Here is a 12,406-nt window from a genome sequence, read left to right on the forward strand (position 1 = left end):
AGGGTTTTTTTAACTTTTAACTTAAGCACACCTGCAGAGTTCCTCTTCCCATGTGGGGAAACATTCCCAGGATCTGGAGATTAGGACATGGGATCTTTGGGGGGCCATTATTCTACTGACCACACTAACTCCATAACTTTAAATAATATATTTAAACCTCTATGTCTTATGCCATCAATTTTAGCACTGGCTCTTGCCTCCCCAAGTCATTTGCTCAACAAATGTTTGTTCTGGGGAGTTGGGTTTACAGCACTGAACAAAACAAGGAAAACCCTTATTCCCAAAGAGTTTATTTTCTAGTGGGGAAGAACAGAAAATCAACTGAATAAATGAGTAAATTATGTTCCCAACACAATTGTTTTGGGAATGATAATTGGCAAAATTTATCAAAATTTAAAATGTGTCTGCTCTTTGACCCAGCAAACCCACCATTAGAAATCCGTATATAAAGATATGTGTACAAGTCTTTTGTATTTTATAGCATTATTTATGACAGCAAACATTTGGAAACAATTTAAAAATTTATTAATGGAGAATTGGGTAAATAAATTGTGGTGCCCAGAAACTAGAATTTATAGATTAATGTGATGCTCTTTATTCCAGGATCTGGGTTTATAGCAAATTCTGTCCTCATTGAGCACAGCCTCGCAGGGCAAGAAAGATCATACACTGAACAAAGGAACTAGATCTTGTTGGCACAGGAGGTGGTGAGTGCTGTGGAGAAAGATTAAGAAGGGGCGGGGATGGGAAGTGCTGGTAGATGCAACTTTTGTTTGTTTTTAAACATTGTTTTGAAAAAACTTTAGATTTATATGAATTGCAAAGATAGTATAGAGGTTTCTGGAACGCCTTTCCCCTGGCTTCCCCTACTGTTAACACATTACATAGCCAGGGTGCATTGATCAAGACTAGGAAATAAAGGTAGGTAAAAACTATTAACTAGAGTCCTCTCTCACTCAGTAACATCTGAATCAGACTTGAAGGAGGCAAGGAAAGAGCTATGAGATAGTTGAGGGAAGAGCATTCTTGGTGGAGGGAATAACCAGTGCAAAGCCTATTTGGTAGGAGCTGCCTGGCATTTCCTCAAAACAGCAGAGCTGGCTGGAATCTGGTGAGGTTCATGGGGCAGGCAGCTTCTGGAGAGCCTTACGAGGTCTTCCTTTTCTTCTGAGTGAAACAAGGAGGAGCCCCACTGGAGGGTTCTAAGCAGAGGTGGGGCACCATCAGATTTTAGCTGGCTCCTTCTGCTGTGCTGAGAGTGAGGCCAGAGCAGGGAAATCAGTGGGAGCTACTACAGTAGTCTAGGTAAGAAGTCATGGGCAGCTTGGGCCCCAGGGGTTGGGAAAGAGAAATTGGATTTTAAGTATATATTGCTTTCCTCATGGACTGGACACACTCTATGGCTATTTAGGTGTTCTTTCTCATATTCCCATTACATATCTGTCAGCTGCATGAGTGAGTGTCAAGGCTATTAACACCTGCATTCTGTCCCATCCCACCTTAACCAAGCCTTTTGTCCTCTGCGCATAGATTTTAAAAATTAAAACCTTATAATTTTTATATAAATGTAAATTTTATATAATCATGACAATTTCACTGCCAGACAAGTAAAGAACTAGTTTCTAGACAGCGTAATTTATCTACCCATTTTTTCATTAGTAAATTGTAAAATTGTTCCCCACTGTTTGCTGTTATAAACAATGCTAAATAGAACAAAATTGTTCATCGATTATTAATGATGGGTTTTCTGGGAAAAACAGCAGGCACATTTTAAATTTTGACCAATTCTCCCAAATTATCCTCTGAATAACAACTGAGCTGCCATCAACAGTGATGACAGCGGCCATTTTCCCACTTTAAATAATTTCAATCTTTTACATTGTTTTCAATTTAGCCAGCAAAATAAAATCTATTGTTATTTTTATTTTCCTGTATATTTACAGCATCTTTTCATGTACTTATTTGCCAATCGCATTTCTTTTTCTGTAAGTTACTAGTCTAGTTACTGTTCATTTTTCTATTGGGATTTTTATCTTCTACTAGCTAATTTATAGAACAGTTCTATGCATTCTAGATATGGTTGGCTTGTTAGCTCATACGTATATCTCCATGCCTAATGCTTGTTTTTCTAACAATCCATGTTTATTCATAAACAAGATTTTTAAATGTTTGTGTCAAAAATATCTGTCATTTCCATCATGGCTTCTGTTTTGTTATTTCCTGTGCTTTAATAATCAGCTATGTATGGTTGGCTCTTTAATCTGCAATAAATTTTGTGTGTATGGTGTGAGGTAAAGATCTATTTTTCCTATTTTGTCATATGAATACCCAGTTGTCCCACTGCCATGTATGAAATGTACATTGTATAACTATTTAGCAAGTAGAAAAGAGATAGGTCAGTAAGCAAGTGCCATGGAATAGATTCGAGGCCAAAGACTTTTTGATTTTTCAATGAAGACCCTCCAGTTCCTACCAATTATTATGGCATAATCCAGTCTTATGCCCTGAGATGCTGCTTGGGTGCTGATGCCCTCTTAGGTGTGAGAGGGCAAGCTGAGGGCTTTTGGTGGCTGACTTCAGTGCAGCTTGCTGTGCACCGGGGTAGAGTAAAGTCACGTGTTCTGCTTCCTTGAAAGGCAACTTCTCATTGGAATAATAGTGTACCACTTATAGAATGCTGTCAAAGACCATGTTCGTCTGATTCAGTGTATACTTGTTGTCTTAGTTCTGAGCCACTGCGATATGGATACATCCTCAACTAGTCTTTAATGCAATGGAGTATCTACTGGTCCCTGACTTGCTATTTCAAACCAGGTAACCAGCTTCTTTGCATGAATGTAGTCACTCTCAGCCTCAGCACTGGTGATGACACCATGAGACCAAGGCTGCTTCTCCAGAGGAAGGACCAGGTCTACTCTTACCCACTCACTACGGTCAGAGAGAGCTGACTTCAAGATCAGAGTACAGCTCTGCTGTCAATAGTGCTGAGTCTCCTCCTTCATGGAAGGTTGCTCAGAGTCTTCTAAAAGAACTGACAGCGCCTGCATAATTTGCTCCTTCTTCCACTCCCAGGGCTGCTAAACTTGGCAACAGGCCACTTGTCCATGGGCAGCCAGCCAAGAATGTCCACAGACAGCACCTTCTGCTTGCCACCCCGCCACCATAGGTGGCCTGCTTGTAGAGTGTGCCATACAGCTGCTGCAGCTTCCTCAACCCTTGGCCAGTGCCTCCGACTTCACTCTGGTTTCCCCAGGCTCACAGGGTCTGTGGAGCAGTTCAAAGGTCTTCACCAGGGGATCCTTGGAACCTCAGCATCTAACTTCTGTTATCATTTGCTGTGCATCATGGAGTTCCATGTAACTGTCATTCTCTCCTACTCTCTTTATCCCTTTGACCTTTCTTCCTTTTGGCCTCATACAGGTCACCATAGTCTTCTAAAATGATGACCATGTCTTGCTGCTTAATAGTCTCGCACTTGTCCAGTTCAGGGTCCTGGAAAGAAGAGGAAGAGGACACAGAGGAAAAGCTGCTGCTGCTACTGCTGCTCTTCCATTCTTCTCCCCAGTGTCCACCTTGATGAGCCTATTGATGTAGGTGCTGCAGCCTAAACTCTTGCTTGCACCTTAGTGGGACTCGTCTTTTGTGGCCCAGGAGTTCTAGTGGCCTTTGCCTGTGGTGGCCTGAATTAGTCCCTGCAGGCTGTCCTGGTGACAGCTGACTGCCCTTGTGGGGATGGGGGCTGATTCCGGCCCTGCCATACCCCAGCTCAGCCACCGAGTTCTTGTAGCCCTTGCCCACGGTGGCCCCCACACTGCCTGCCTCCAAGTTCTTGTGCAGTTTGCTGCCCCCAGCACTGCCTGGCTTGGCCTGCTCCTATGCGGTCTTCAGGTTCAAGAGGAACTACTTGAACCACTTGGCTGCCATGGCGGGTGGCCGCCAGTGCAGTTCAGGAGTGCTGTCGCCACCGGGCAGGCACGCAAGGAGGCCAAGCCTAGACAGAGAGAGGAGCTAGGGGCGGGGGGACTACTGCATTCCCCAGGGCTGGGGCACTGGAGGCTCTGGGGAGGACCTGAAATTACTGCTCAGTGTCCCAGGCCATCAGTCGCCTGTTCCTGACAGGGTGGAGGCCCTCTGGTCCAGGGTGGGGACTATAGGATGCTGAGCACACAGGGCACAGCTGCCACTCTAGACATAGACAATGACAGACAAAATGGCAGGAAGCCCTGCCCAGGCTCTTCCTCAGTGCTTGCATGGGGAGAAAGCGGGGCATCGAAGCCCCTGGACAACGCTGCCCACAATCCCAAGGAGTAGAGGGCACTGAATGGACTTTGCCCAAGTGTCCCCAGCACTTCCAGGGCCCTTTTATTTCTTGAGGTAGGCCTCTATTGCTATGAGTTTGCCTCTTAGGACTGCTTTCACGGTGTTGTCCTGTTTTCATTTTCATTTGTCTCAAAGTATGTTTGGATTTCTTCCTTGATTTCATTGTTAACTCATTCATTATTTATTAGCATGCTATTTAGCCTCCACGTGTTTGTGTATTTTTCAGTGTCTTTCTTGTAATTGATTTTCAGTTTCATACCACTGCCATCAGAGAAGACACTTGATATGACTTTAATCTTCTTAAATTTATTAAGACTTGTTTTGTGGCCTAATGCAGTCTTGCTTGGAAACATTCCATTGCACTTGAGAAGTATGTATGTTTTGCTGCTTTGGATGAAGTGCTTTAAAAATATTAATCAAATCCATCGGGTCTAATGTGTCATTTAAGCCGCTGTTTCCTTGTTGATTTTCTGTCTAGGAAAATCTATCCATTGGTGTCAATGGGAAGTTGAAGTTGCTTATTATGACTGTATTACTGTCAATCTCTCCCTTTATGTTGGTCAATATTTGCTTTATATATTTAGATGCTCTTATGTTGGGTGCATAAGTGTTTACTAGAGTTATGTCCTTTTGTTGGATTGATTCCTTTATCATTAAATAATGCCCTTTTTTGTCTCTTATTATAGCCTTTGTTTTAAAGTCTATTTAGTCCGATATAAGTATTGCGACTCCAGCTTTTTTTTTTCATTGCCATTTGCATAAAATATATTTTTCCACTTCTTTACTTTACTTTCAGTCTGCGTGTGTCTCAATCTGAAACGGGTCTCTTGTAGACAGCATACATATGAGTCTTGTTTTCTTATCCATTCTGCTACCCTATGTTTTTGATTGAAGCAATTAATTCATTTATATTAAAGTGATTATTGATAGATACATAGTAATTGCCATTTTATTAGTTATATTTATGTTTTCCTTCTTTTTCTTAAAGAATTCCCTTTTTAACATTTCTTATAATACTGGATTGGGGATGATGAATTCCTTTAGCATTTTTCTGATTGGGAAGCTCTTAATTTTAAACCTTCAGTTTTAATTGATAGCTTTGCTGAGTAGAGTAGTCTTGGTAGTAGGTTCTTGCTTTTCATCACTTTAAATATTTCATGCCAGTCCTTGTAGCCTGCAACGTTTCTGTTGAGAAATCAGTTGATAGTCTTATGGGAGCTTGTAAGTAACTAGCTTCCTTTCTCTTGCTGCTTTAAGATTCTCTCTCTGTCTTCAAGCTCTGTCATTTTATTTGTGATGTGTTTTGGCGTGGGCCTCTTTGAGTTCATCTCATTTGGGACTCTCTGTGCTTCCTGGACTTCTATGTTTATTTCCTTCTCCAGGTTAGTGAAGATTTCAGTCATTATTTCTTCAGATAGGTTCTCAATCTTTTGCTCTCTCTCTTCTCCTTCTGGTACCCCTATCATGTGAATCTTGGTATGCTTGATCTTGTCCCAGAGGTCCCTTAAACTTTTCTGCTACTTTGTCTTCCAAATGGCAGATTCAGTCCTCTGCTTCATCTAATCTGCTGTCAATTCCTTATAGTGTATTCTTCATTCCAGATATTGTATTCTTCATTTCTGACTGGTTCTTTTTTTTATGGATTCTATGTCCTTTTTTATGTTTCCTATCTCTTTGTTGAATCTTTCACTGAGATCATCTATTCTTCTCCTAAGTTCATTGAGCATCCTTATAATCAGTGTTTTGAATTCTGTATCTGTTCGGTTGCTTGCCTCCATTTCATTTAGTTCTTTTTCTGGAGTTTTCTCCTGTTCTTTCATTTGCGACATGTTTCTTTCTTTTCTCATCATCTGTGTTTGTTTATACGCATTAGGTAGATTTGCTACGTCTCCCAGTCTTGGTCAGGTGGCCTTGTGTAGTAGATGTCCTATGTAGCCCAGTGTCAGTCTTCCTGATCATCTGCTACAAGTGCTCCAGGAGTGTTCCTTGTTTGGGTTCTGTGTTCCCTCCTGTTGTAGTTGAGCTTTGATTGCTGTTGGTACGTCAGTGGGTGGGATTGACTCTAAGGCTGATTGGCAGTGAGTATTGGCCCACAGCATTCGAGCTGCCATGTGAAGCTGACCCCACAGAGTGGGATTCGCTCATGCTGACTCATATACTTGTTGAGGCTACCCTTTGGGTTTGCCACTTGTGGGGCTAATCAGGTAGCTCTCTGTTGTTGTCTGAAGCCGGCCTCCAGGTGTGTTGGTTCAGGAGTCTCTTGGGAGAGGCTTCCCTGCAGGCCAAGGTCAGCCACTGCCTGTGACCAGCCAGGAGCTACCTGGTCAAAGGTACAAAGCTATCTGTGGTTGGTCACTGTCTGTGTAGGACATAATGCCTATAGACTCCTCCTCAGCACTGAAACTCTGGGCTGGGGAGCCTGGTGTAGGGTTGGGGCCCCTCACTCCTCTGGGGGTACCTCCACAGCTCAGATATCCCTCCTGATGCTCGATGCCCCAAATGGGTGTAGGGCCAGCCCCTCTCACATCTTTTACCAGTCAAGATGTGGCCTCTTCTTTATACCCTTAGTTATAGAAGTTTTGTTAAGCTCATCTTCAGATGGTTCTCCAGGTCAACTGTTCTATAATGTAGTTGTAATTTTAATGCGGTCATGGGAGGAGGCAAGTACAGTGTTTACCTATTCTATCATCTTGCCCGGAACTTCCCAATTGGGTTTATCATATTTATCACCTGATATTTCTCAGCAGTGGCTTGAACACATTGACTTTTAGTTCTCCTTACTGTTAAGTATGTAATTATCTGCGAATGAACACTGAGGAGAAGCTACTTAAATAGGATCTCTCGATTTTTTTGTCAAGGGAATGGACTTGACCTCTAAGAGACCCGTCTGCAAGCAAGAGATGTCCAAGTACCTATGCTGGAGAACATTTGACCTGATAAAATGTCTGTAGGGAGAGTACTGTGTTCATTTAGCAGAAATGTTTATTAGGCCTCTTGAGGTAAAGAGGGTGGGTTTACGGAGGGAATGCTCACATAACAACAGGTAGTATAAAAATGCTACCAACGATAACAGCTTTTACTACCTGCGAGACTCTGTTTTATGTGCATTTCGTTTGTTAATTCATTTAGTCCACACACTGATCCTATGACGAAGATGCCATTATCGTCCTGTACAGATAAGGAAACTGAGACAGGGAGAGGTTATGTGAGCCCAGGGAGTCTGGCTCTAAATTCTTCTGTATATTTAAAGAAGCCGGGAATTTGAAGTTCTATGAGGAAGAGGGAGAAGTTTGAAGGAGACAGAAGGGACAAACACAAAAAACAAGTCCCTGGGTGCCTCACAGAGAAGGTGGTGGTTAGATTCAGTTATAATCTTTACTTATATTATGTATAATATAGTTTTATTATTTAAATCATAAATAACAGTATATAAGGTAGTTGTGTAATTTAAACTCTATATGTGTGTCTATAGTTTGTTACTTAGCTATAGTTATATGTTATTGTATTATAATTTAATTATATATGTTATATAACTTATATGCTATATATTAGTATATTATATATGTATGTTATAATTATATTATGTACATATAAATTATATAATTAAAATAAAACAGTAGATATTATAATTATATTATTTTATTATATCATTTCAACAGAAATATCAAATAAGTGTTTTCCAAGTGAAACCCCTGGGCCGTGGGGCCCCACAAACATTCAGTAAAGGTGGCACAGATGGTTCTTGCCAGAGTGGCTGGCCTCTCAGGATCAGTGGAGGGGTCAAGTGTGAAAACTGGGTCTGTGGGAGAAAACAGAGCCTGCTGGGCTGATGAGAGGTGTCATCGCTACCAGGAAAACATGTCCACTGACGTGAAACCAGGATGCCGGTAGCCCTCAGCCCAGGCTAGGGCATGAATTTTAGCTGTGCACCCAGATTTCTAGCAAGGTCCATCAGCTCAGGATGTAGGGAGTTAGGGAGGGAAGAGCTCCTACCACTCACCATGTCACCACCCCCAAGTCCTCCCTCAAGCTGACACGCACAGAAAGGCCACAGTTTCAGCCCCAAAGTGGGACCCAGAACTCCTCTGCATGGTGCATTCATGGGTCCTGGGTGTCCTCTGAGGGAGCAGTCATCCACTTATCTGTCCTGCCAGCAGCTCTAAGCCAGGGTGAGTGTCTACTTTTTGTCCAAGGCTTCAGTGGGATGAGGAGCACCCATGACCACTTGTTATAGGACCAGACATGTGGCCTTATTCCTCCTTCCAGCTGAGCCCTCTGGGGACAGCTGTTCAACCAGTTACCAATTGATCTCATATAAATGAGGCACTCAGCCTAATTTCTTCATTTTTTGCACCAGAGACTTCTCAGGGAAGGGGGAAATACAAAATCAGATATCAAGAAGTGTGCCTAGTCTAAACTGTTCTTTTAAAAAGCAAAGACTTCTCTGGGAAAAAGGAAAGTCCTCAGAGAGACACTTCGAGCATTTGCACAACTGCTAGTCTATTTGTACAATCCGGGTGTTTAGAGCCAGATTGGTATTATGTTATTACTCGTACATCGCAAACCTTTCTTCTCTTTCTGTAACCATATTTGGCATCTGTATTTAGATTTTAAAACTCAGTTGCCATACTTTAGACTCATGTCTACATAAACGTATATTCGCTCTTGTAGTCAGACATTTCCAGCTCTGATTGCCCTCCTCTTGAGCTGGCTCTTCATTCTTCTCATCTCTCATTCAGGTAGCTGATGTCTCTGATGTAATCTTTTGATGAGAGCTGTGGCGATCCCTCTCCTCGCCAGTGTACCAGTACCACCCTATCCTGACACTGCTCTCATGTTTTTCAATATTAGCTCAGCTCAGAGTCAAGGCCCAATTCACAGAACTGGATGCTGGGAACAGGTAGGAACGGCTGTGCCAGTGGGTCCTCAGGCTTCCAAAGCTCCCAGAGTTAGAGCAGATGAACTGAGCTTACTTGGAAGCTTACTTGGTCTCAAGGTCCAGACCTCACTCCATGAAAGGCTCCTTGCAAGGCCCCTAGGTGCCCTTCCTGGGTAGGCCTGACTTCATGGGGGGAGGGGGGGGCAAGCTGTGTCTGAGATTCCCAGTCTTTATCTCAGATACGTTCCTCTGGTGGGATGCACTTCTTTGATTTTTGCATTTTTCTCCTTTCTGCCTCATAGCTTGTCACCTCTCCTCCATTATGCAATGAGTCTGCTATTTTCAAAATGCGAACTTACTCTGTGTTCAGCCTAGGGGATCAGTGTAGTCATACTGGTTTTACATTAGGACCCTGAGGTTCAGAGAGGCCAACAAGGCTTATGTGGGCTCAATTCCAAGTTTCTGCCTCCGAGACCCACCTGCTATGCTCTCCTCCCCTCCGTGGGTGGGGTATTTTCCCAGTCCTCCACTTACACTATGTGTGTATATAGTTATAATTGTATATTATATTATTTAGTGATGTATTATATCATTGTATTATAATTATATGCATTACTATGTTAAATATGTTACATATGTTATGTACAGTATTAGTATATATGTTAGTTATTCTGGAATCTGATCAGGAAACTCCAGTACCCAGCTACTGGTTTTATATTTTCTGCCCTCCATACCTATCTATTCCATTTTCATCCTTCCTTCCTGCCTAGGTTCTGGAAGAACCATGTGAGCTTGTCCTCTATAGCAGCTCTTGGAAGCCTGCCCCACCTATCCCTTCCCTGCTGTCTCCAAGGCAGATTTTAATTCTGCTATTGAGGATTTTGTTCCCTTGCGATATTTTCTCATCCCTTCTATCCATCTCTGTACCCGGTCCTGTCACTCTTCTATTTCAGCCAGGACCCCCTTGTGGCCTCCCAGGAGCCACAAGGAATTTTTTACCTGTCAGAGATAACAGGAAATTTCCAAATATGCTTTTCCAGGTCTTGCCGTGGATCATTGAGGTACGCACTTTCTTTGAGTCTTCTGAATGCTGCCCCCTTTGCCTCTATCTGCAGTCTTTTAACAGGCTCCATAGCATTAGTCATCTTTACCTAACTTTAAATAAAGCAAAGTCTGCTTAGACTTGGTATTTGTCACAGGACTGATCTTGTCCCCATCCTCGGTCCCTTTATGTGATGTTCCAAGCCCCTTGTCACATTGACAGCTGGGCAGGTTAACATGCCCATTCCCAGAAGTTTCTCCTTATACCCACTGCCCAGGCCTTTGATACTCTGAACCAACGGAGCATAAGAATAGTTACAGTTCCCTAAAAGCCCTGACCCCAGGTCTTTCTGCTCTGTCTCTCGATCTCCATGGGCACTTATTAGGATTCTGGGCCTTATTCAAGAGTAGACACGAATGGCTTTATAAGGGTTTTGTCTTTACTTTTGTCCTATGAGTCAGGATCTTGTCACTTGCAGCCTTGGTTTGCCAAAGTGTCATAGCTCTTCCGTTCCCACAGGGTTTCCCTTCATGATAACCTGCTGTGGATCCTGGAAGCCTGATCTTTGGTCTCATACCTGCCAGTGTCACCCATTCCAAGACTGTGGACAAAGCTATGGGTGAGCTGAACCCACATAGCTCCACCATGACCTGTGCATGCTGTGCGGGCGCCTATCTGCCAGGTTCTGGGAGGTGAATGGCATGCCGTGTGTATGGCACCAGGCTTGGGGCCAGACCACAATAGGTTTGCTTACAATGGAAATTCAACTCCTACTCTCTCCTCTTTTCTCCTGGAATAGAACCCCCAAATTTTAACTGCGTTCATAACCTCTCAGATTATGACACATTTTCCAGCTTTCCTTGCAGTAGATGAGGCCATGTGAACTATGTTCTGGCCAATGGGACATGAGTGGACAGGCCTGTGCAGATCCCAGCCCATGCCTTCACAGGGAGGGAGGGAATACACGGCCCCTCACCAGCTTTCCACAGGCTGGCCCAGTACCCTGGTGAGCCATCATGGACCAACATCCTAGGGCACGGAGGGCAACGAGAGAGGAGCCCAGGTGCCCCACACTGGAGCCACCATATTAGCTTGGACAGCTTTCTTTCAGACTGTTTAAATAGAAAAAAACTTCTACTTTGTGTAAGCCATGGTATTTGGAGGTTTCTTTGTTATGGCAGCCTATATTTTGCATGATACGATGCTCAATAAATGGTACTTCCCTCCCCTCTGTGTGTCTTTAGGAAGGGGTATCATGCAAGGTGGGTGCCAGGGTGTTAAGGCTAGATTTCTGGTCTACAACCTTCCAGAATCCTCCTCTATTACAAACAATTGTGGGCCCATTGGCTCACATCACTACCTGCTTTCTTGGCTGTCAGGCCAAGACAAACACTCTTCTTCCAGCCACAAAAGTAACAAAGGGTTACAAAGGTGGTGGCATGGGGGTCTCCCAGAGGCAGGAGACAAGCTAGTCCCACTGCAGTGGCACTGGCTGCAGCAGAGGACCAGTGGCTCTGCCTACCCAGGCTCTCCATCTGGCCTGGAGGCAGGCTCACATCCTGGAAAGGGTCTTTGCTGCTGTTCAAAGTCACTCATCTACTCTCATTTACCATTCACCACCATACTATGAACTGGGAATATTCATTCATCCCTGTTCTGCAGGGTGTAAAAGCTCAAATCCAAAGAAGTTTAAGAAACCCACCCAAAGTGGGGGGAGCAAGGATCAAGAGGCAGTCCCCTTCACTCACAGCCCTTCCCTTCACACCCTTCTCTCTCTGCTGTACTGCCCACCCAAGGAAGGCGCATGGCAAGAATGTGAACACACTCATCAGATGAGGAGTCTGGAGCCAGATCTCTCCACCACACACCGCCAGCCTAGTCTTGGCCCAGACATAGGGTCAGCTGGGGCCTGCAGGCTCAGAGTAAATGGGCTGTTGGGGACATCCACTAAGATGATAGGAGTGGTGTCCCAGATTAGTACCCTGCACCATGGATACATGTGCTCACAGTTTCCTGCAAAGAGACTGTCCTGACCTCTAGTGTCCCTCTTATCTAGGCAGCATTGCTTGTTTATGGGCAAAGAGAGGCTATGTTAACGTGCCTAGAAATCAATGCCTAACTTCCCCAGGGCATGTTTGGCCACAGAGGGTACGTCTGGTCAGGGG

General features: G+C 43.8%; 1 pseudogene; it reads right to left on the minus strand.

The window, feature by feature from the left end:
• Positions 1-2,462: 2,462 nt before the first annotated feature.
• On the minus strand, positions 2,463-4,377 carry LOC120586982 (SH2 domain-containing adapter protein E-like; annotated as a pseudogene).
• Between the last annotated feature and the right edge of the window lie 8,029 nt (positions 4,378-12,406).

This window comes from Pteropus medius, unplaced genomic scaffold (genome assembly GCF_902729225.1).
Source record: "Pteropus medius unplaced genomic scaffold, Ma_sr-lr_union100, whole genome shotgun sequence".
In the NCBI taxonomy this organism is placed as follows: domain Eukaryota; kingdom Metazoa; phylum Chordata; class Mammalia; order Chiroptera; family Pteropodidae; genus Pteropus; species Pteropus medius.